The sequence below is a fragment of the Tursiops truncatus genome, chromosome 7, assembly GCF_011762595.2.
Source record: "Tursiops truncatus isolate mTurTru1 chromosome 7, mTurTru1.mat.Y, whole genome shotgun sequence".
Taxonomy (NCBI): domain Eukaryota; kingdom Metazoa; phylum Chordata; class Mammalia; order Artiodactyla; family Delphinidae; genus Tursiops; species Tursiops truncatus.
This window is the reverse complement of record NC_047040.1, coordinates 39,238,676-39,263,100: the sequence shown is the minus strand read 5'-3', so window position 1 is coordinate 39,263,100 and position 24,425 is coordinate 39,238,676. Positions and strand designations below refer to the sequence as shown.

Sequence of the window (24,425 nt, the reverse complement as noted above, 5' to 3'; positions counted from 1 at the left end):
TATCTTATTGGAAGGAAGAACCTTTCTCAGAGGCCCCTTTGGCTTATTGACCAGAATTATGTCACATACCTGTTCCAGAACAGATTGATAAATGAAATGGAATATCATATTGGCTTCAGTCAGCAGTGGTTTATGGAACCTGAGGGCCCTGTGATTCTTTCAGGGAGTTCACAATGTTAAAATCGCTTTCCCTAATAATGCTAAGATATTATTTGCTCTTTTCACTCCACTGTTAGTGGAAAACAGCAACGGTGGGTAATGCTACTGGTTGCTTAGCACAAATCAGGGCTGTGATATCAAAATGTACTAGTAGTCATTGTATTCTTTACCGCCAGGCTCTCACATAAAGTTTGTTGTTTTCTGGTCCATACTGAAGCACTTTTGTTATTTCAGTCTCGTATTTTAAGATTGAGTTGTAAGCTGAAATGGCTGCTTTTTTCATGGAACACTTAAAAAAAAACAAAAACCTGAAAGACTGACAAAGTATGGTTATTCAGACTTGGGTGTTTTGCTGACATTTTCTTGAAAATGAACAAAGTGAGCCTGTCACTTCAACGAAAACAACTGACAATACTTGTTGCAAATGATAAAATTTAAGCTTTCAGGTGAAAATTAGAATGCTGGATAACTTGTATCCACCACTGTGAGCTTGACAGCTTCCCAGTACTTATATATATTTTCTGATGATATTGGTGGTGATATTAACAAAAGTGATTTTTTGATATGGTGTGATGAAATATGTCGGCATTTGAAAGATCTTCATAATTCAGTGAATCAGTATTTTCCCAATAACCAATGCATGTTACAAAATCACTCATGGGTGATTCAAAGACCAAAATAGACTAAAAGATTTAAGGGTAACTGAGCACAAAATTTTATTGATCTGTTTTCAGATTCCACATTATAATTAACCTTTGAGGAACAACCACTTTTTGAGTTTGGATGTAGTATAAAAGAGTATCCAAAGCTATCTGAAGAGGCTAGTAAATATTTTTTTCAAGTATTTATTTGTATGAGTCTGGATTTTCTTAATGCACTTCAACCAAACAACAGATTGAATGCAGAAGCAAATATGAGAATCTACTTTTTCTATTAAGCCAGACTTCTCAAATTTTTTTTATTCTGAAAAATATAGCTATTTTTCCAAAAAATATTATTTATATTAATATGTAACAGGTTTATTATTTTTATTTTAAAATTAATGTCTTTAGAATTTTTAATTTTTAGTTTTTAAAATGATAAACATTAATAGAGATGACTCATAAATAAATGTACTTTGCACTCTTCAGTACTTTTAAGAGTGTAAAAAGATCCTGAAACCAAAAAGTTTGAAAACCACCTGGTTTAGTCCAGAGCTTTACCATTTGGGCCCTGGTAGATGATTTTATGTTGTCTCAATAAAATCAGGATTCTATTGACAGGATGGTTAATGGTTTCATTAGAGATCTGTGATCTGGCCACAGTTTAAACTGAAGGAGAATTTTTCCACTGGCATGTGGCAATCAGCAAACTGTGACTTGTCTTTGGGCAATGTTGGCAAAGGGTTCTCAGGCCTCAGGGACAGAGACCTCATACTGCAATGCTTCTGGGCTGCCCGATTCTAGGAGAAAGCTTCTTCAAAGCTACACACAGAAAATGGACAGAAGTAGTTAGTTGCCTTTCATGCCCATTGGGGATCAACCTGAGTCTCTGGTCTGGCTCCCAAAAGCAATGGTGTTCTTTGTCCCAAGCTGGGGATGTTTCTTTCTTTCCCAGGGAACACAAAACAATGATATCTCATATTACTGTCTCATACCAGGACTGGAGATCTCAGCTGTCCCTGGGCTCACCTCCAGGTTCCACAAGTCAGCCAAGGCTGTTTTTTTTTTTTTTTAGCCAAGGCTGTTTTGATTGATTGATTGATTGGTAATTATTTAGGAAAATTAATTCAGTGACAGTTGAGGAAGCAGGTACAAATAGAATTAAACAATATTTGTATGAAATCAGAGAGGATAATTGTGGTAAAGGAAACAGTCATAGATATATGCAAGGATCCTATTAGATGACTGGGCAATTATAATTCTCTTAATCATGATTGAGGACATAATAGGAGCCACAGGTTTAGGGTTTAAAACAAGGGCTTCTCCTTTGAACATACTTATTTTAGTATCCCTGAGAGTCTGTAGGTAGATATATCCATTAGGCAGTTGGAAGTATGGTCTGACTTTTAAAAGAGAGATTAGGCTTAGAATACAGATCTTAGAATGTTCCTCATGAAAGTCATAGTTGAAGTTATTGGAATTGGTAAGATTTCTTTCCCCCTGAGAGATAAAGTGATAAGACAAGGCAGTCAAAGGTAGAAATGTAGGAAATATCATTAAGGGATGGGAAGAAGAAGAATCCAGTATTAGAGACTGGAAAAGAGTGCTATTCAGGAAGAGAATAAAGAGAAGTATTATTGAAGATGCTAAAGGAAGAGAGAGTTTCCATAAGGAGACTATCCTACAGTGCAGGATGAAGATTATGGAAAGGAAATATTTGGCAAGTAAAGAATTGATGATGACTTTAAAAAAAACTATTTTTAGAATAGTTTTAGATACACAGAAAAATTGTTAATAGTACAGGGAGTTCTTATATACCCAACATCCAGTTTCTCCTATTAACATCTTATGTTGGTATGATGACATTTTTATTATAATTAATGAACCAGTATTGATACGCTATTATTAACAAGTCCATAGTTTATTCAGATTTCCTTAGTTTTCACCTGATGTCTTTTTTCTGTTCTAGAGTCCTATCCAGGTTATCACATTATATTTAGTCATCATATCTTCTTCGGTTTTGGCAATTTCTCAAATTGTTTTTGATGACCATGACAGTTTGAGGAGTATTGGTCAGGTATTTTGTAGAATGGTCCTGATGTTTTTCTCATGATTAGACTGGGGTTATAGACTTTTAGGGAGGAAGACCACAAAGGGAAAGTGCCATTTTAATCACATTCTTTCAAAGGTACATACTATCGACATGATTTATCAGTGTTGATGTTGACCTTGATCACCTGGCTGAGTTAGTGTTTGTCAGGTTTCCCCCCTGTAAAGTTACTCTTCCCTTTTCTTTTTCTTTTTTTTGCGGTACGCTGGCCTCTCACTGTTGTGGCCTCTTCCGCTGCGGAGCACAGACTCCGGACGCGCAGGCTCAGCGGCCATGGCTCACGGGCCCAGCCGCTCCGCGGCGTGTGGGATCTTCCCGGACCGGGGCACGAACCCGTGTCCCCTGCATCGGCAGGCGGACTCTCAACTACTGCGCCACCAGGGAAAGCCCTACTCGTCCCTTGTCATACTGTCCTCTTTAAAAGAAAGTCACTTTGTATAGCCCACACGTAAAGTGGGGAGTTATGCTCCCCCTCCTTGAAGATAGACCATCACATAAATTATTTGGAATTCTTCTACATGAGATATTTGTCTTTTTTGCCCCATCTTAAAATTTATTTAATCATTTATTTATCAGTATGGACTCCTGGATATTTATTTTATTCTTTGGGTTGTAATCCAAAACTGTATTTATTTCGTTGTTCAAATTGTTCCAGCTTTGGCCACTGGGAGCCCTTTCAGTGGCTCCCATGTCTCTTTCACACAGCCCCGTTCAGTGGTGACTTGAGTTAGCCATTTCACCAGAGTGGTGAACACAGGCATAACACTGTGTTAAGAAGTTAAACAAGTGGTGAAGCAGTGAAGCAGAAAAACAGCTAAGTCGTGCCCCAAATCAAGATGAAGCTTAATATTTGTCTTTACAAGTCCTCTAGACACTGTCATTTCAGAAAAACACAAATAGATGGAAGTCCTAGCTGTGCCATGAAAAGCCCCGAAGCTTTAAACAAAACAAAACAAAACCCAGAGTGATCGAATTGGATGAATACTGAGGAGCCACTTAAAATTTATATCTGATGAGACCGAGAAAATAGTTATGGTCTGTTCTTACTACTTTTATATTTGCGGTATGCTAATTTTTTCTTTTAACAGACAGTAATGTGGTAAATGTTAATTATAATGTGAGTCTGCCAGAATTTTTGATGTATTCAAAACTTCTCTGTGAGTGCCAGCAGTGCAGGATTACAGAGAAAATGATTTGATTTTAGGTCTTTTTTAAACTCCTGCAAAGACCTGATCTTCAGAAATGGTATAAAAATGTTTTCCAATGAATGTAATTTTTCTCACAATGAACATCTTCTAGTAGTAAAGCAATTTAAAAATATTTGGAAGACAAAAGTTGTGTTCATTATATTCCCTGATCATTTGAATTAACTGATGATGTTTTGAAATTTTACCAGGGGCCAAAGGATCAGGAGAGGCTTGGAGATGTTATTTGATAGGGTGTGGACCAGGTAAAGATGTAGAGACAATATTAGCTTATAACTCTTCCCACACATACTGTTATCAGCCATGTTTCATGTTTTGGGTCCTGGGAAGTCATTTCCAGCAGCCATCCCACTAGTATTTACTCCATATCTACTTTGCAGCAAGCAATGTGCTAGAGGCTGAGGATACTACACTGAACAAGCAACAGTCCTGTTAACAAGCAATTGGAGAATATAGGAGACAAAGTTTGGGGTAGACGAGTAAACCACAAGTGCCGTACATTGCAAGCTATGTGCTGTGTGTGCAAGCATATAGGAGGTACAGCTAACCCAGAATTGGTTTGGGAAGGAAAAGGGGCAGGGAAGTTCCTCACTGTAATAACTAAACGAAATCCTGAAGGACAAGTAGGAGGTAATCGGATGAAGGAAGGGGAAGGGGTGCGGAGGAGAGGGGGCACTTTAGGCAAGGAAAAGTATAACATTTGGGGGAGTAACGAGTCTTTCAGTTTGGCTAGACTGTAGAGTTGTAGAAGTATAATGTCCAAAAGATGTTATGGAAAAACCCAAACGCACTTTTTGGCTAACCCAATGTAATGTGAACCACCTATGTAATGAAAAAATTTTTAGAAGTCACATTAAGAACATAAAAAGAGTCAGGTAAAATTAATTTTAATAATATTTCTGTTTAGCCCACTATTTTAAAGATCATATATCATCTCAGCACGTAATCAATATGAAACGTTATTAATGAGACATTTTTACTTTTCTTTGTACCATGTTTGAGAAATCTAATGTGCGAATTACACTTAAAGCGCATTTCAACTTGGATTAGCCACATTTCAAGTGCTCAGTAGTCACATGTGGCTAGGGGCTACTATATTGGACAGTATAGTTGTAGAGTGACGTAATAAGAGATAAATCTTCAGAGATATTATGGGAACAGATTAGGAAGAATATTGTTTGTCAATGAAATTACTTAACCCAAGGGTGATGGGAGGCTTTGAAAAGTTCCTGCATGGAAATGATCTGCTCAAGTTAGTGATAATTCCCATTTTCACTGTGGAGGATGGATTGGAGGTAGGCTTGACCAGATGCCAACTAGTTCTAGGCAACTAGTTCTAGTTCTAGGAGTGACTTGGGTGTACTGAGAAGTAGGAGTCAAGCGTCGTAAGGAGAGAGTGAATTGAGAGAGGAGGCAAGGGTGACTATTTCATTTCTACTTTTTTTTTCTCCCTTCTGGGAGTATAGCAGAACCGTTTTGAGAACTAGGGGAAACAAGAGGGAGAATGTCAGGATTGGGAGACAGTGTGTTCAGTTTGGGACTTCTTAAATTATGAAAGTTGCCTGTGAGACATCAAGTGGAGTGTTTTTACCTGAAAACAGGGTGATAGATGTCACCACCATGTAGATAGGAACTGAAACCAAGGGACTGGATAAAATAATCCAAGTTGAGTGTATAAAACAGTAATTCTCCATCCTGACTTTTTTGTAAGAATTATCTGAGAGGTGATTTAAAATTCAGATTTTGATTTTCATCCCCAAGATGCTGGCTCACTAGGGTGAGGGTTGGAAATTGTACTTTTAATAAGAAGCCCTATAGTCTCTGATGCTGATGCAAGTTGTCCTTAAAACACTCCATTAAAAACACTGGTGTAAAATGATAAATTAGAGAACCCAGAAGAAATTGCCTACATGTATAGGAGTTTAGAGAAAAAAAGACCTTGAAGAAAATAGGAAAGGAGCCACTAGAGAGGCTGATGAAACATCAGAAGAGTGCTATCTGCTGTTAATGTGGAGGGGGAGGATTCTTACCTGAAGCGGGGAGCAAGGCTGGTGGTGGGAAAGCTAGGCAGGTGCCTGACTTGTTGGGCAGTCAGCCTGGGAGAAAGGTACCACCCTCTTTGGCTACTTTCAAGCTTTGTGTCCTGGGCAAGTCTTCCTAAGCTACCACCAAACCCATCAAATTCCCTGAGTATTTGAAGGAGGAAGTGGTTTAAACTGCCTCAAAAGAAGCAGAGAAATCAAACAGAATACCCAGTTAAAAGTGACAACTGGATTTAGTAACTAAGGTCATTGGTGGCATTTGGATAACCTGGTAGGGGCGGAAGCCCAGTTTCAGTAGGTGAGTTGAGAAAGTAGGCTGAGTGAGTGTGTAAAAAAAATTATTTTTAAGAATCTTGGCTATGAAAAGGAGGAAAGAGAAGTCAGAATGTATAAATATCCGTTGTTCACTCAAGAAATAATAAGACATACATGCCCTTCTTCTGAAGGTCTGTCCATCCTTGCTTCATTTCTATTGTGTGGACCGATTCAATACTGTAAAATCTCCATTCATCCTTCATAGAAGATAGTTATTAAATATTATTTTGCTTATACATTCAAGTCAATGAAATAATATTCAGTCATACTATCACCTCTTCTACTAACTGTTGGAATGGATAAACCATTTTGCAGAATAATTACTAATGGTTTGAAAGAAGTGCCAACTTATAATAGCTTGGGGTTGGATGAGGGAGACAAGAAAGAAGAAACCAGAAACTTGCACCTGAATTTCTCAGTCTCCTTCTTACCTGTCCTCTACTGGCCAATCATATATCACTGGTAGAGCTTGCCTCACCAGTCCCAAACTGGTAAGATTCTGTCATCACTTACCCATGGTTAGTCCACAAGTCAATTCTTTTATCGCTGATAAAGAAGAGCTTACCAAAACTTCACTGTTACAGTAACTTTGTGTTAGCTGCTACGTCCTCTCTACTACTCAACACTACTCCCATTACCAGGTTAATCTAGAACTGACTGATTATCCGTCACCAAACTTTTTCTTTAACGATGCTGTTAAATTGTAATTTAAATTTAACAGTTTAAATATTGAACAAATGCAGTAAATATTTAAACGATGTGGTTTGCTTCCAGTATGGAATGCTACAAAGTATAAAAATTCAAATGAAATATAAATAGGGGTGTTAGAGCTTTATTCTAAACATAGCTGAAAGTTCAATTAAGTTAAATGCAAATTAGTTATTTTTTTGTTTCCTTCAAAGAGGTGAGTCTATTTTAGAATGGAGCTAAATAATTTTAAAGTCACATTTGCATCACTTTCAAGGCGTGCCCAGTTTGCCCCACAAATGACATGACAGCATCATGTTGGCTGATGTCATTACTGATACATTTTGGTTATCTCAGAACTGCTCCAGCTACAAAGCTACTGTTTTGTATTTGAAATTCTTATTTAAAATATAGGGGGAAAAATTACAGACTAATTCTGAAAACTTATTCCCAAAATTACATTAAAAAACTCTAGATTTATAAAATCATTTTTATGCTATAATTTGGTCCAGTTCCTAGAACATTATAGACACTAGGTATATTTGGTTAATTTGCATTATTGCAATGCTTTATTTTTTTTACTGTTATTATGGAATTTTTAAAACACAAAAGTAGAGAAAATAGGATGCGCACCCATATAACCATCACCCCCCTCAACAGTTTAAACAGGAATAATCTTGCATCATCTGTACCCTCACTGGATTATTTTAAAGCAAATCTCAGACAATTTTATTTCATCCATAAATACTCCAGTCTATTTCGCTAAAAGAACTTGTTTTTTTTTTAAGCTCAATTTTATTACCATACATTTAAAAGTTAATAATTCCTTATTATCAAATATCCCATTGGTATTAAAATTTTCCTGATTGTCTCATACTTCCTTTTACAACTGGATTTTTCAAATTATGAATCAAACAGTCTCCCATATTGAAATGCTGTATTTTGAATACTTATTTAGCTATAACTTCATCCAACAATCTGTGCAAAACAAAAATGTCACATGCTCCATACCTTCTAATAGGTTATCTTCTCTGCTAACTTGCCATGTTGCATAAAGGGTTTATAAAATCTATGAAGATTTTGATTAATTTATTGACCACCTTTTTATAAATAAATTTATTCTTGAGGATTTTTTTTTTTTTTTTTTTTTTTTTTTTTGCCTTTGGGAAGAATGTTTTTTTTTTCAATTATTCACTAAAGTATTAATGGCCAGTCAGGGCTGGCTTCATCATGACCATGCAACCTGTACAATCACATAGGACCCCATGCTCAGAAGGGCCTGCGCTTGGTTTATTGCTCTGTTGTTGCTGTCTTGAAATTCTATATATATATATTTTTATTATTATTTTATTATTAATTATTTTTGGCTGCTTTGGGTCTTCATTGCTGCGCATGGGCTTTCTCTAGTTGCAGTGAGCAGGGGCTACTCCTCGTTGCGGTGCACGGGCTTCTCATTGCGTTGGCTTCTCTTGTTGTGGAGCACAGGCTCTGGGTGCATGGGCTTCAGTAGTTGTGGCATGCAGGCTCAGTAGTTGTGGCACATGGGCTTAGTTGCTCTGTGGCATGTGGGATCTTCCCGGACCAGGGTTCGAGCCCATGTCCCCTGCATTGGTAGGCAGATTCTTAACCACTGCGCCACCAGGGAAGTCCCAAATTCTTAACACTTTTGATCAAGGAGCCCCACATTTTTATTTTTCACTGGGCCCTACAAAGCTATATCGCTGGTTCTGCTGGCAGTATAAAGGCTAGGTAGAAAACACATGACTCCCTCCTAATGTCTCAAGTGGGTTTCAATAATTATTAGAGTCTACCTGAATTTCCTACCTATATCTCTAACAGGAATATTAAAATCTGACTAGACTTCAAGTTACTGACCAAAGCACCTTTGATCAAGCAGCATCTTTTTTGAACAGTACCCATGCAAAAAAATGGGAATGGGTTTGAGAATACTTTTTTGCATATTTAATATTTCTTTGTTGACCGTCAATAATGTAAGACTTTGGAACATCAGTGCCTGCATATAGTAAATGCTCTAACTGCTTGTTATGATTATTATTAGTCAATTATTATTATCATTTAATATTGTGTTATTTAATATCTTGACTCTCGGTGCAGCTTTTAGAGAAGAAGACTTGAAATGCTTCAAAAGGCATTCTTTGACAGATACTAAATTTGGAACATAATTGCAAAGAGATTATTTTCTAAGTGATCATTATAGTTTTCCAATTTGGTCCTCATTTCAGTAGCACAAGTACAACCTGGCCTGATACAGGCGGTCTAGCCCTCTGAACCAATTTAATATCACACACACAGATTCCACACTTTCAGGCTTTCTGACCTTGTCTTTCAAACTTCCTTAAAAGTCCTAATGGACACAATTATATGTTGGATCTAGTACTTAATTTTGGGGAGCCATTCTCAAGGATCTAGTGTTTGATCTAGTCTATGGATGGACTGGCTAATTCTCCAGGGTTTTCATTAGAGAAGAGCAACTTGGAAATTTTGATAATTCTGTTGATACCTATCAATTTCTATTTCCTACTCCCTTATAACTATACAGTTATAAAAGGAAAATTAGGACATAGAAGACAATGCAGGTGATTCATAACATTTCTCTTTGATAATAGCAAACGTGCAAATATTTCCCAAGTGTGGTTCCTATTTAATAAAAAGGTGTAGGGAAAAAACCCAAACTCTCTCTGCTACAGAGCTTGGTTATTCCACAATCAATATCACCTGGAAAGGTCAGGATACATTCCACTTACATTTCTAACATTGCTAATGAATCAGATATCTTAAAATAAAAGTGTAAAGAACTGGGAAACATACAGGAAGAGGCTCATGCTACAACCATACTCAAAAGTAGCCACTCTGTTTTATGTAAATTCTAGAGAGTTCAAGTAAAGACTAATAACAGTCACACATGCACATGTGCAGTTCTCTATAAAGGTATTTATAATGTTGTGGACTCACTCCACCCTTAGAAGATAAAAGGCTTTCATAAGAGCACACATTCTGGGTCTCTCGGGACATTGCCCACGCACAAGGTAGAATAGGAGACACATGGTTTCGGTATTCTTCATGTAGAAGCCTCAGTTTACCTGTGCCTACAGTGAGCCAGGGAGACTGTGTGAATGAAGGGGATTTGGTCTTGGACTTGTATAAAGCTGGGAGTGCCATTAGCATTTTTGCTGCCATAGCAACCCATATTATCTCGAACAGAGCACTTGTCACTCTGTACTGTAATGGTCTCTTTAATTACCTCCCTGACTGGACTGTAAACTACTAAAGGACAAGAATCATATTTTGTTTGCTCTCATTTTCCAGCTACATAGTGGCTTGCGCATTAACGGAGCACACACTTTTGCCTGTAGGTCTTTTCATCCCTTAAAACTTGCCTTTTTTTCCAAGGTAGACTTACAGACTTACTCCAAGATTCATCTAAATCCAAGGACTGCAATGAACAGTCCCCTAAATGAATTTCAGTTTAAATCCCCTAAGGGAATTTCAGTTTAAATCTGCTGGGATATATTTGCCTGCACCTGACCAATTATTCATTGATTAGCACATTAATAGCTCATATTTATATGACTATGATCAAAGTCATTAACATACACCTGATTCTGCCTAATTTTTAATATAACTTTACTGGTATAAATAAATACTTGAACAACTACATCAAATCACCATAAAGAGGAGAAAGCTTTCATCTAAATGTGTAACCAGATTGGCTAATTAACATTCTAATTTAAGAGACTGTGGCATAAACATCTCCCTTGGAATTGATTCAAGCTAGTCAAGCTGAAAGATAAAGCAAATGTTCACATTATAAGTATCTTTAAATGTTTTTACTCTATTCTCTATTCCATTTAAAATTTTCATTGACCTGTGACATTTACAGCCTGGGAAGCCACCACTTTATGGTTCTACTATTTTTTTTAACTACCAACTTTTGCAGAGAAAGTATGTAGATATTCTCACAAAAATTGGGACCTGCACAGAGTCTCTAGATAAGAAGCAAAGTAATGTAAGGATTAAGAGCATAGCCTCTAGAGCCAGACTGTCTGGACTGGGGTCCTGGTTCTGCCACATGCTAAGCACCTCAGTTTTCTTCATCTATGAAATGGGCATAGTAATATCTGCCTTGCAGGGCTGTCATAGGAATAAAATTAGTTACCATATTTAAAGTATTTAAAATGGTGCCTGGCACATTTTAAACCATATACCTTCATGTGTTTAGGGTGGGAAGAAAAACTGTGAAATGTAGCTGCTTAGAGAAAGCAACTATCCTTGTAATTGGAATGAAATTTGAATGCGATGAAATTATTAGAGCCTGTAGATGAGATCTACAAGAAGGGTAAGCATGTAGGTTGCTAACTGTTGGGCACTGCCGGAATCACTCCTCACAAAGTATTAGGAAGTTTCTAAAACTTGTAAAGATGTGTGCTGGTAAAAAGAGGTGATTTATGGGATTCTGTGGAGAATGCAAAAGTGGCTTATTCTAATAAAAATAAAATGATTTGAGTTTTACTTAGAAACAGTGCAAGAAAAATTCAGAAAGCTTTAGAAACAAGAGAAGCTTCTCTTGTTTTGACAATTCATTTATTGCCTTCTCTAATATTTAGAATTCTGTGGCCTTGTTGCTGTCAGATTTTTAATAAATAAAGGTAAGCAATATTTGTTAAGATAAACCAAGTGTGTCTTGGTTTTAAAAGATGTACTTGTTTTCATAAATGCCATTTGTGAAATGAGTCCCATTATTAATTATCTTGGAAGCCCTAGGCAAGATTTGAAACTTGCTCTCATGTGGTGACATTTTAAAATGAATTTTAAAATGAGTTTATTAATTTAACTAGTTACACAAATAAACCTGTTTTAAAAAATATTTACATGGTAACTTGTTAATTCATTTCTATGTTGATAATTTTTATTAAACTGAACCATGACCATCCACAAATATTCTTCAAATCTGTAATATTCATGTGGATATTTATGTTACTTCTTTATTCCTTTGGAATAAGAGTTAAGGTTTGGAAAGTCGATTTCCACACCACTGTGCCTCCGGAATTTCAAAAGATCCAAAATGGCTGCCTGTCGGCGTCTAGGCCCCCTTGGTTGGTATGAGTGGCTGCTTACCAAGCCTACTGTTTTTCTCCTTGTTAGTATTCTGTGAGTGAACAAGGCTGGCTGGAAGCAAGATTGAGAAGTTGGCAATTTGTCCGTTTTTCCTTCTGTCCCTTTGTAACACACTACCCTTAAGAAATCTGGATACTCAAATTTTCTCTCTTCCTTAAAAATTCCTCTTTAGAAAACACCAGAAAAAAATATATTCTCAAAGCAGTATAGATAAGTAATAAAATGGTAGTAACTTCCCTCAGGGTCAAAGTCTCTTTGGTTTCAAGGCCCAGAATGGAATTCTAAATGTGGAATTCCAGGGATTGGTGAGAACAACAGAGTAGGTTTGCGGGAGAAGCTTTTCTGATAACATCATGTGGTCACATCTGTTGTTGGCCTGTTATCCTTGCTCTAGCTCAGAGCTTCTTGATTTTGTTTATTCTTCTGAGTGAGTCTTCCCCTTTCTCCTAGGCTAGGTCTCATTCCTATTTTGAAGGGACTTGCCACGGCGAATCAGAGGCTCGAATCAGAGGCTCTAAGCTTCTCCATTATTGTCTTTCTCCCAGTAGAGATGTCTAATGCTAAGGGCCTTCTGTTTCTACTGCAATGAATTGAAACTAAGGGATCTGGCTAGTCTAATGTTAGCATCATCTAGGCAAATCATATAGAAGTTAATTTTCTACCCTGCTTGAATTGCTGTTTTCATTGTTTCCTTTCTCTAATCTATTTTTATTTCTGCAGAGAGCCTGAAACTTATTTTATTGAATAAGCCTAGCAACTCAAAATGATCTCACTTGCCAGGCATGTCAGTCACGTTTGTCTCTCACCAGGGTGGGACTGGTCCTTCTCTCCCTGCCTTTGTGTACCCGTTTCAAAGTGGTGGGCTCTCTGGATGAGGATGGCCTTCTCCATTTCATGAGTGCTGCTTTTTAGAAAGAGATGCAAGGGCAGCTGTGCTTCTCTCTGAGAACTTCCATGTAAGCTCTGAAGGCCTGTTTATCTTCATTTTAGGAATGGGAAGTGTTTAGAAGAGATGGAACCATAATTTCTCAAGGGATCAGAAAAAGACTGCCCCACGGGCCTCACTTCCCATCCTGACCATGGGGTTGACATGTCAGGTGTCACACAGTGCCGCAGGCCTCAAAGAACAGGGAGGAGGATGTAACTTTTATATTTCTCTGGCTTCAGATCTAATGCTGGGGCCTTAATTTCCAGGCTAAAATATGTAGTCTCTAAAAGTGAATAGGCAGTTGTTAATTTTTTTTTTTTTTTGCGGTACTCGGGCCTCTCGCTGTTGTGGCCTCTCCAGGCTCCGGACGCGCAGGCTCAGCGGCCATGGCTCGCGGGCCCAGCCGCTCCGCGGCATGTGGGATCCTCCCGGACCGGGGCACGAACCCGTGTCCCCTGCATCAGCAGGCGGACTCCCAAGCACTGCGCCACCAGGGAAGCCCAGCAGTTGTTAATTTTGAGGCCTAGATTTAGAACATATTCCTGAGGGCTTCTTTTCCCAACTCTTTAACACCTATTCCTGGTATTTAGCACTCTCCTCATCAGGGCTATATATCAATATAATTTAGTCTTCCTTCTCTAGGTATAAACTTATCTGAACCAAACTTTTTTGGCCATATAAAAATCAGTTTAAACTGAACATGGATTTCAGGAGGTTTTGTTACCTTTGATTGTTACTAATCTTGATTCATGGAAAGAACTATTGAGCTTGCAAGGTTTGATTTCTCAGAAGCAGTCATGTTCTTAATAAATGTAATTAAAGGCTCAACTTTGTTGTGTATGATGACAATTTTCTCCTCTATTAGAGGGAAAACCAAGTTTATGACACAGATTTTCTTTATTCACAGCAAAAGATTGAGGTATGAAGTATGGTTCTTATTTTCTCTATTTATTGTAGTTGGTTCTTTTCTAACCCTCTGAGGTGCAAAAAAGCCATTGGATTTATTATATCATGCTTCACAAAGGTAGATTGGTCATGCTTAAAAGTTTAGATATGTGAAATAAAATTGTGACTGAAGCAAAACAAATGAGAGGGAAACTATTTACACATAATTCAATACTTTCTCTTCCCCGCATATGCTGCAAATCGTCTGTACTGTTTTATAGTTCAGATGAGCTTCTTTATGAATCACATGAGATGGCTGGAAAAAAAAAGTCTGACCTTTCAGAAAGTTCCATGATTCTAACATATTAGAAATTCCTTACCCTAAAACTGGTATAAATATAAAACTGGTAAAAATAAAACATATGTTGTAGTGATATTTTTGCTGCACTTTCCATTGTTTACCTCAGCAGGTGATTTTGAGTAAGGCTGGAAATCATTTTCTGAGATTCCTTTTTCCAACAGGAAAAGTAATACACAAGTTTGCAGCTCAATCATTACCCTACTGAGTAATTTTGCTCGAAGTCCTGCCCTAGTCAGTGTGCATATACTTGATTCTATATAAATGTTTGAATGAGTATATAAAAGTGGTAGAAGACAGTCTATTTTCAGTTAGATTACCCTATAGTGTTATGCAGGGATGATATTTAAAATACGAAAATTAATAAAGCATAAGCACCAACAAATTAGAATGGAAGTCTTTGAGAAGAGCTGGGTCCTTCGGTTTCTTTCTTAGCCAGACATTAACCCTTTAGTTCCTGAAATGTGGGAGGTCTAGAGAATCCTGAGAGAAAGGGCTGGTTACAGGGATGGGGATCACGGTGGAATTCAACTCAGAGATGCAGCTGTTGACCAACTTGTATATTTCAGTATTTGATCAATGGGTCTCTGTGCCTGTGTGTACCAGCTGAACATTATTAGCCTTGTAAATACATAATTAAAAAGCAGTGAGGGTGTGAGGGCCCTAAAATATAAGGAATGTAAGTGCTATATTTTATTGAAATTTAGGAGCAAAATATCACATGTATTTTAAAGTTGCTGAAATAATATGTTCAATAAAATAATTATGAGGCTTAAAATATCAGGATAATTTGGAAGCTTTTTATGCTTTCGACCCAAAAGACATACTATATTTATATTGATTTTATGAAATCTAAAGACTTTAGTTCTGATTTTATAAAATCTAAAGACTTAAGAATAAATTTAGACCAATTCCCTTAATTTATCCATGAATCTGAGGACCGTGGCCATTGTCTTCCACAGTTAGTGATCATGGTAAGACCTGAAGCTAGAACTCAGACTTGATCTCTTTCCTTTATACAGCAGGACTTCTCCCTTTCCCTAATAGCAGCATGGAAACCGGCAGGAGTGAGGTCGATGGCTTTTCCAAACAAAACAAAACAAAAGGGATATGAGAAGCTGAGTATCCTGGCAGTCAGTAGGCATTTATTGAGCACCTAAAAGATGTTTTTTGTAGAGATACAAAACAAAAACAAAACAACCTTCCTTCCTTAAATATGCAGAATAGCAGGAATATGTAGCCATACTAACTGGGTTTGGATCCCAACTCTTCTCCCTACCTGTTCTGAGGTCTTAAGCAAGTTACTTCTTGTGCCTCAGTTTCCCGGCATAGGATAATAAAACCTACCTCGTCGTGTTATGAGGATGAAAGTAATATACATGTAGAGCACATAGGAAGTACTTGACACATAGTAAAGCTTGCTGTTACTATTGATCATGGTTTTATGCACTCTGCTAGACATCAGTAAGGTACGCCCAGGACTCTGGCTGGATACAGAAACAGGCACGCCAGACAGAATAGATAAGCCTCACCATGGAGATCAAATAAGTGCCAAGAAGCAGGGTAATGGAGCAAAGGGAAAGTGTCCAGAGCCACCTTCTAAGAAAGTACGGGCTGTGAATTGCTTACAAAGAGGAGAGGAGACAATTCACATGTCAGGTATGGTGTGAGCAAAAGAATGGAAAGCAAGAATGACCACGATGTGGTCAGGAATCCATGAAATTGCTGGGCTGGATCGGGAGGTGTTGCTATTGGGTGTTAATGAGTTTAGCAGTAGGAGGTGGTGGAAAATTTTGGAAAGTTGTCAAAATCCTCGAGAATTCCTCTAAGTGCGTGATATGCTCTCTGGACTCAACTTCTTCTTTTCGGCTTGTAAGGCCCACAGGAAGTGCTCTTCAGAATAAATTGGGAGGAGGGAGAACTATGCAAAATACCTCGCACTTAGCACTAAATCAGTATTAATTCCTTTCTCCCTTCAGAGACTGAAAGTTTACTTTAATAAAGGGGAGGGATTAAGTTAACGTAGATGTTTAACTCGTGTACAGATAAACATTCTAATTTATCCATCTTAAATCTTCTGGCTGAAGCGTTTGCGTTTAGAGTTTCCCTGACTCATCCGCCTCGCCCGGGCCGCAGCAACCGACAGGCAAAGCCGGGAGTAAAGGCGAGAGGTAAAAGAGCGCTCCACGCATGCGTTAGAAGCCGCCCCAACTACCCCGCGGCGTCTTTTCTTGGAACAAAACTAGCGCGGAGCCGCGGAGCTCCGCAGTTTGCGTAGACTCGAATTTCCTATTGCTCTCACGGTCCGTGTGGAATCCACGAATGGTGCAGTTCTGCTACGCAAGTTTCGTTATTCGAAGTGAATGGCTGGGTGGTGAGTGTACGCCCAGAGCGTAACACCCATAGGCGGACGGGGTGCGGCTGCGCAAGGACCTGAGTGGGCCGTGTACGCCGCTAGCGTAGCGTGGTGTCTGACGCTCAGGTCTCCGCGACGCAGTTGGCGCAGCCGGCTTTGGTGAATACACGATTTAGTGCAGCCGGGGTTTGGTACCGAGCGGAGAGGAGATGCACACGGCACTCGAGTGTGAGGTAACTATAAAACCCCGATTTGTTTACATTCCCTCCCCCAGAACCGGCCCCTTGCGCGGCGGAGACTGCGAGTCCCGGGACAGCGGGGTGGGGGTAGAAAGGGAGACAAGGACCGGGGAGTCGGGGCTGAGTCCCTCGGGGATCCGGCCGCTGGGCTTCTCGCAGCTGCTGCTGTCGTTGGCGGCGGCGGCGGCGGCGGCGGCGAGCCGGGCAGAGCGCGCTGTGGGCTGCGCGTGGGGTGCCGCAGCTCCTCGTGTGCGCTCTGGGCTGCCGCGGGGTTAGCGGCCGGGCAGCCTCCGCCCCGCGTGCGGGACCCGCGCCCAACTTAGCCCCCTGCCGAGGCTGGGGGCCGCGCGGAGAATGGGGCAGTGACCACTGGGCAGAAGGTGGCGGTTGGGGGGCTACGCGCGGGCGGCCTGGGGGCCGAGGGTGGCGTCGCCGCCGGAGGCGGGGACACGGTGGCCCGAGGGTGGGAGGATCCGCAGTCCGGTCTCGGCGAACACCGCCTGTTCTTCCTCTCGCGTGGTCCTCTCCGGTGTATCACGGTGACCCCGGGATGGAGCCTGGGCGCTGCTGTTCCGGCCCCGGGAGGCTAACGGACGGTGGCGCCTGTGCTCCTACCGCGGGAGGCCTCGTGGGAGCTTGCTTTCTCCCCTACCAACCGGAAAGCCGAGGCGGGGCGCGGGGTGGTTAATATTGAAGCCAGCTGGGGTCCCTGGAGCTGAGGGCTCGGGTTGGGCTGGGGCTGGGTCGGAGGGGGAGTTCGGGTGGGCCGGGAGGTGGCACGGCAGCCCAGGCTTTGTTCCTGAAAGCTCTTTGGCTGAGAGCGATGGGGGGGGCCCTGCTGCGGCAGTACGTCGGGGAACCTTCGCGGCCCCCTCCCCGGGTCTCGGGATCTGCTCAACTCCTTGCTTCTCCCTTGGGACCCCTGAGTGCCCAGGCTAAGAGGGGGGCCTGGTGAGGGCGCAGGCGACGTGACGTTGGAGGTCTTCCTGTGGCTTCTGTAAAGAACTGTTCACGTGGGAGTCTGTCCACATGGGCTGTCTTTATGAGCTGGGCAGGAGGAAGAAGCAGGATCCGCAGCCCTCAGTTGGAAGGGTCCTTCACTCAAGTCCCTGTTTTAAGTAATAAAGAGTGACATTAAAGCACATAATTTAAAAAGAAGATGGTAGGTTATACTGTGTGTGTGTTTATTTTTAACTTTAATTTAACGTCTTTTACGCTGTTCAGTTCTCTAGTTTTACCTTGGAACTGAGTCATTCTTGGAGCAAAACAAGCATGTGACAAGTTTGCATTTCATTTGTGTGGGTTTTTTTTTTTGATGGGTATCTAAATTCTACATAATTAAGAACAAGCAAGTAATATATGGGAAAAGCTGGAGATTTAGAATGTAGTTGATTGTAGTAATGCAGTTGAAAGCCTTAAGTCAAGACTTGTGTACTGTTTTTTGTTAGGACTTACAATTCTACAAATTTTAAGTACCTTGAGGCAGTCTCTTGCTCTAGACTTTGGGGTCCACACCAGACAACTTACATCCCTCCATGTGCTGAGTACTCCCATAGGAGAGAGAAATAGGTAATACCAACGATGAGTGATTTGAAGAAAAGAAAATAATAATGTACTGGAGGGACTTTTAAACTTTTATTGTTTGATGAAACTCTGAATGATGAGTTTAAATGTATGGAAAACGTAGGATTACAAGAGAAACCAGTTGTATTGAAATACAATTACCAAAATGTTAAATATTTATGATGAAGTAATTCATGCTTTAGTAAAGCATTAAATATCGAGTAGTGGCAAGTCTGATGACTAATTTCAAACTAGTGAGGACTGTAAATGATCTTTATAGGATTTAATTTGAATGATTTATATTAATAGTGTCAGGTGCTGCATATTACTGTGCTTTTTGCCTACATTTATAACTGAAGGGATAACTAAATTTCAGAGATCAATTACAATTAGATATGTCTGTCTTCCGTATCCAAATTCACAAACCTGAATTCTTTACACAGCCCCCTGGTTAAGAACCCCTGTGTAAGAATGACTTTGTGCTACTTTAAAAGAAGTGGTTAACTATGAGGTGACATCGATAATATATTGCATGATAACCTTTACTTATTCTTCATGTTAATTTGTATTCTACTAACAGATAGCTTAAAAGCCAACACAGTTCTTCCCCTTTTTTGAGCACTTGATTTGAAGTAGGAGGCCTCAAGTCTGGTAGGCAGGTACTAGTCTAGGGGGTGTTTTTGTTTGTTTTTAAACAGATTTATGGAGAATACAGGGTATAGGTATTATAACAAGGGAAATTATTCAACAACAGGAATCATCTGCTTTTAATTAAAGCGAATTTACGTTGTTACTATTCTATTCCCCACCTCTCCCCGACTTCCTCTACCCCCAGTTTTGGCCGTTATTGGAAAGAATGTACAGCTTTGGAGTGAGACTTAAGGTTCAAAACTGACCCATTATTAACTAGTTTGGTTACCTTGAGCAAGTTGCTTTATCTTAATCTTTTATCTGTGAACTTGAAGTACTAGAAAAACCTACCTCATGGGTTTACTGTGACCTTGAAATGACTTAATGAGCTAAGGGGCTACAGATAATTCATTTTACCTTCTTTCTGCATAGACGTTTCAGTTCTTCATTAGCAGTTGAAGGACTACTTTCTGTCTTGATTCCAGAATGAGGTTTAATGGTCTCTACTGGGCCATTGCGGGGATACAATTATCTTATTGTTGTTATTCATATGTAATAATTCATAGAATTTTTTCTGCTTTTGCATTTTCTAACTTATAATTACATACATATATCTTGTTTTCCCTGCCAGACTAAATTCCTTGAGGGACACACACTCCACAGCTTTTTGTGCCATAATGCTATAATGCTCATGACACCTTATTCAGTGAATGTGCAAAGCTTGGTTGTCAAGCTCTTTAATCGAGTTAAAAATGTTAAGTGAGTGATACAAAATTTAAATTCAGTATTAACCCAAGGAAATATTAATACTTTGGATTTTGATATGTCAGCCCTTGTCTGTGTAGTGGCTACCTCAAGAATGGAAATGCTCATTTATTAAGAATTGTATATCAAAAGGACTTTATCATGAGTGCATTTTAAACGTATTCATAAGATGCAAAAGAAAGCACACAGTAGGAAGTGGAAAAGAAGTGCAGGTAATCAAAACAGAAAGCTAGTTTTTTCCTTTATAACAGGTTTTATAACCTTATTAAGTAATTTTTCATTATAAGTGTAATTCTCATTAAAAATATACTAACTTTAGCTTCAAGTTTACAAGTTAGAAGAGTGCTGTTTGTCCCAACAGTTTGATGCTGCCCCCTAGTGTTTGATTCCTCTTGAAGTTTTCATGCACTTACCTTCTTCATCTTCACCTTTTCCTAAAACAACACTACTTAAGTTACAATTAGATTCCTTAGTGCTATTTATCTAGTCTACCTTGAGATTTCCTCCAGCTGGTTAGTGTTACTAATAAGAGTCATTTTGAACTGGTTAACTTTGATTGCTTTTAACCCTAATTTTCTGAATGGGGCTGAGTTTGGGTGGAGGTAGAACAATATAAGGCCAAGTTTCCTTGCAAGTTATGTTGGGGGTGTTTTCAAACAGAAAGAGGGCTATATATTAAATGTGTATCTTTGAGGTTAGCTTTGCATATGAATAGCAGCAATTCCTTCAGTCTGGGCTGCTTCTGGCTTAATTTAGTCCCATATAACTTCGTGTTGTCTCCACTGTACTGAAAATAATGTTAAAATCACGTGGTGAGCTTTTTTTTTTAAGTTCAAGTGTTTTGGAACTTTGACTTTTATAGAATGATTTTTGAAAAATAGAGCCTCAAGGACCTGTAATAACCACAAGATTTCCCATAGTCATTTATGTAAACTCAAGATTTCAAATTATATCAGTTATCAATATTCCAAACTACTTCTTTCATTTTCATTATTTTCTTTTTTTTTCATTATTTTCTAATAAGTTTTGTGACTAGACCACACAGTGACTTTTAGGTTTTTCCCAAATAAGCAAATATATTCTTGACAAATATTTACTACAATCAGAATATTCAAAAATGTGTTCAGTAGTTATGAAGGCAATTTTCAACTGAAATTGTAAAGCTTTAAATAACAATAGCATTATTGAAATTATTTCCAACTGCTTAAGAGACCACACTTTCAATGTTCAGAACACAATAGTTTATTGTCATAGCACATCATAAAAAAATAGTGTCAGATTCTATTATCAGAACATAAGGTTTTCTTTTTTTGTTGTTGCCAGATATAAGAATTGGATATTTAATAGACTTTTAATGTTAAAAGATGTTATTAGAATGGCGTGGTGGTTACAGGTTTGTAAGTATAGGGATAAAATCTAAAATCTTTTTCAAGTAGTGTTTCAATTATTTTCATTAGGAGTTAGTGGTATATGATTTTGTAATTTTATAGTTTATATTTACCCATTATATTGTATATTTTACTGCTGAAAGAGGAGGTATCAGGTAATTGTTCTTGCATTAACATTTCTAACAATGGTGTTTACCCTTAATGTGTACACTGTTTTGGGGGACCATCCATCCCATTCAGAAAAGAGGTTTTTGGGGATTAGAAAAGTGAATCAGAATGTTGTCAGAAATATCTTTATCTTATTAATATAAGATTATGTGCTTTCATAGGACCCAGAAGTATTGTTATTAGAGTTACTGTGAAGTACTGTGTGAAAGAGTTATTTTTAATGCTCTAATAAGTATCGAAGACTTGTCAGTCAGTGATCACTTGAGTTTTTGCATTTGTTTTCATTCATATAGAAGCAGAAAATTAAATTGTTTTCAGTTGTAGTAACAAGGTCACAAATGCATATATCCCACTGCCCTGTTGCTTTAATGTCTGTAAATAAAAAATCATTTCAGATGTGCCTTCGTGCCTCTAAACTTTTTTCTGAATTCACTTTATATATTCAGTGAATGTTTGAGTTTTACAATAGTGGTTTCCCCTGTAGTTGTCTGTTGAATTGGTAAGTTTTAAAAAATGTGTAGATTAAGTCAGGGGTCAGGAAGCTATGGCCTTGGGCCAAATCAGTCTGCTTTTCTAAATTAAGTATTGATGGAACACAGCTTCCTTGTACATTTATATATATTGTATATTGCTGCTTTGTACCATAATGGCAGAATTGAGTAGGTGCCACAGAGACTACTGCCTGCAAAACCTAAAATATTAAATATCCGACCCTTTTAAGTCAGCCAACTCCTGGATCCAGTTCTTCATATTCTGTCATTATTTGATGTGTTGCTGCTTTTAAAATACTTACATTTTCCTACTACCTGTATGAGTAAGATACTTTAGTATAAAAGCATTCAAATCTAAATGAATGGGTAATAATGTGAGTTCTCAGGTATTCTTCACCTAAATAGTGTAGAAGCTTTTTGTCTCTCCCCCTTTCCATTTTCCTCTATAGGAGGAATAGCACCTTTATTTATGATGCTTGGATTTGGAATGTGGCCTTCAACCTTGAGCTACTACTTAACTCTATCACTGTCACAGTTTACCGTCTCTAATTTAAAAGGTGACTGTGTCTTCCTTGTACCTCCTTCAGAGCAGAAAATGTTCATATTTTTTATGCCTTCTCCCTGCCCCTTCCTCCTGTCCCCTTTCCTCCTTTTTCCTCTCCTCCCACTCCCCTCATAAAGCAATTCGTGATTGCATGTTTACAGGCCTGTGAACAAGTGTTTTGGTGTAATTCTTCTTAGTGTACCTTTGCTGAAGATGAATCATTACTTTATTCTGTTTACATGTGAAGAAGTATACTTTGTGCTATGTCGTAGAAGAACATAGCCTCTTGATGAAGGGGGCTGTGGAAAGATTGATTTACGTACCTTATCAAGATATGTAGAATAAAATATGATTTATTATTACATTGTAAATCAATGAGATCAGTAAAACTATATTAGAAAAATACTTTATGTAATTATAATGTAATATTTAACTATTACATTATTGTATATACTTACAGAGAACAATTAGATATTATGTATTGTATATAATATATATCATAAAGCAACAGATCATGTTTTCTTTTCCCGTGGACCTTTTTTAATGTAGAATTTCAGCTGACTTTGTAACTTGTTAATGTTTAAAACATATTTTAAGATTTTTGTTTTAAATTAGCATACTCTAGTTTTTAAAATAAAGTGAATAATTTGATATATATAACCAGTGTAAATAAAAAGTTTATTTTCAAGAAAATAATCAATTTTTAAAAACTGAAGAAGGAAACCAAGTAGCTACAAATCAAATCACTGAAAATTTTAAGAAAGTGTTGTTTAAGTTCACTGTAAATACAGTATTATATAATACATAATGTAATTTATGATTTATAAAAAATGTTAAAGCTTTTCCCCTGAAGATTTCTGCCTAAACACAAGTACTTGAAAGTTTTACTGAGGCTAAAACGTAAACTTTCTTAGTTAACAGATATAAGACTATTGTTTGTTAGTTCAGTGGATGTTTTATTTTCCCTAAAAAAGAAATGGATGTTAGGGGTCATGTTAATTTTAATTATTGCTTTTTTTTCAAAGAAGAAAATATATATTAAATATAGGGAGAAAAAACATTAAATTTAGAAGTCATAAAGAAATTGCAAAAGATGTTCACGGGTTTCAGTGTATGTGTGTGAAAATGTCTATACGTGAAAGGGAAAACATTGTAATCAAAGTAAAAAGGCATTAGACAGAATTGAAGATGTTTTCTGCGGAAAATATGACCAAGCCATGTTATGTAAAAGCTCATGAATGTTTATAAAAATATTGAGACACCAGGAATAATTTGAATATAAGAATAAGGTAATTTTACCTGTTCCAAAATTAATAATACCAACTACTAATGAGAATACTATGACCGTACTACTGGTGGCAGTATAACCAAACTTAATTGCTCTAGAAAACAATTTGGAAGTATGTAACAAGACCTGAAAAGTATTCAAACTTTTGTGGTCTTTCCCCACATCTTGGACTTATCCAAGCCAGTAACTAAAAATAATAGCACAAATTGAAATTAAAATGATTACATATTGTGATTAAAACCCTGTAAACAAATGCTTGTGAAAATCTTGAAACTGTAATTCATTTTCTCCCACATGTGACATAATGTGATTTTGTTCAACAGAAACTTTTTTTAAGATTTATAATTGCTGACTTTTATATTTAGTTTTTTCAAAGTTATGCATGAATACAGTTTAAAGAATTAAATAGTTCTGTGAAGTTTTTAGGAAAAAGAAAAATCAGTCTCCTGCCTGGCTTCTTTTACATTCTGCCTAGAGAGATAAGGAACTCCTTTAGTTTCTCTGATTATTTTGCTTTTCACTGCTAT

The 24,425-nt window shown here is 38.0% G+C and overlaps 1 protein-coding gene across 2 annotated transcripts in view; it reads left to right on the top strand.

Moving 5' to 3' along the window:
- Window positions 1–24,425, top strand: part of SLC39A10 (solute carrier family 39 member 10) — a 113,598-nt gene that overhangs the window by 30,344 nt on the left and 58,829 nt on the right. Inside the window, exon 1 of one of the 2 annotated variants that reach the window (XM_019939240.3) lies at window positions 16,947–17,055. The exons of the other annotated variant lie outside the window; for it this stretch is intronic. The gene's annotated coding sequence lies outside the window, so the exon portion shown is untranslated. Of the gene's footprint in view, window positions 1–16,946; window positions 17,056–24,425 lie in introns of those variants that run through there. 2 annotated transcript variants of the gene reach the window in all.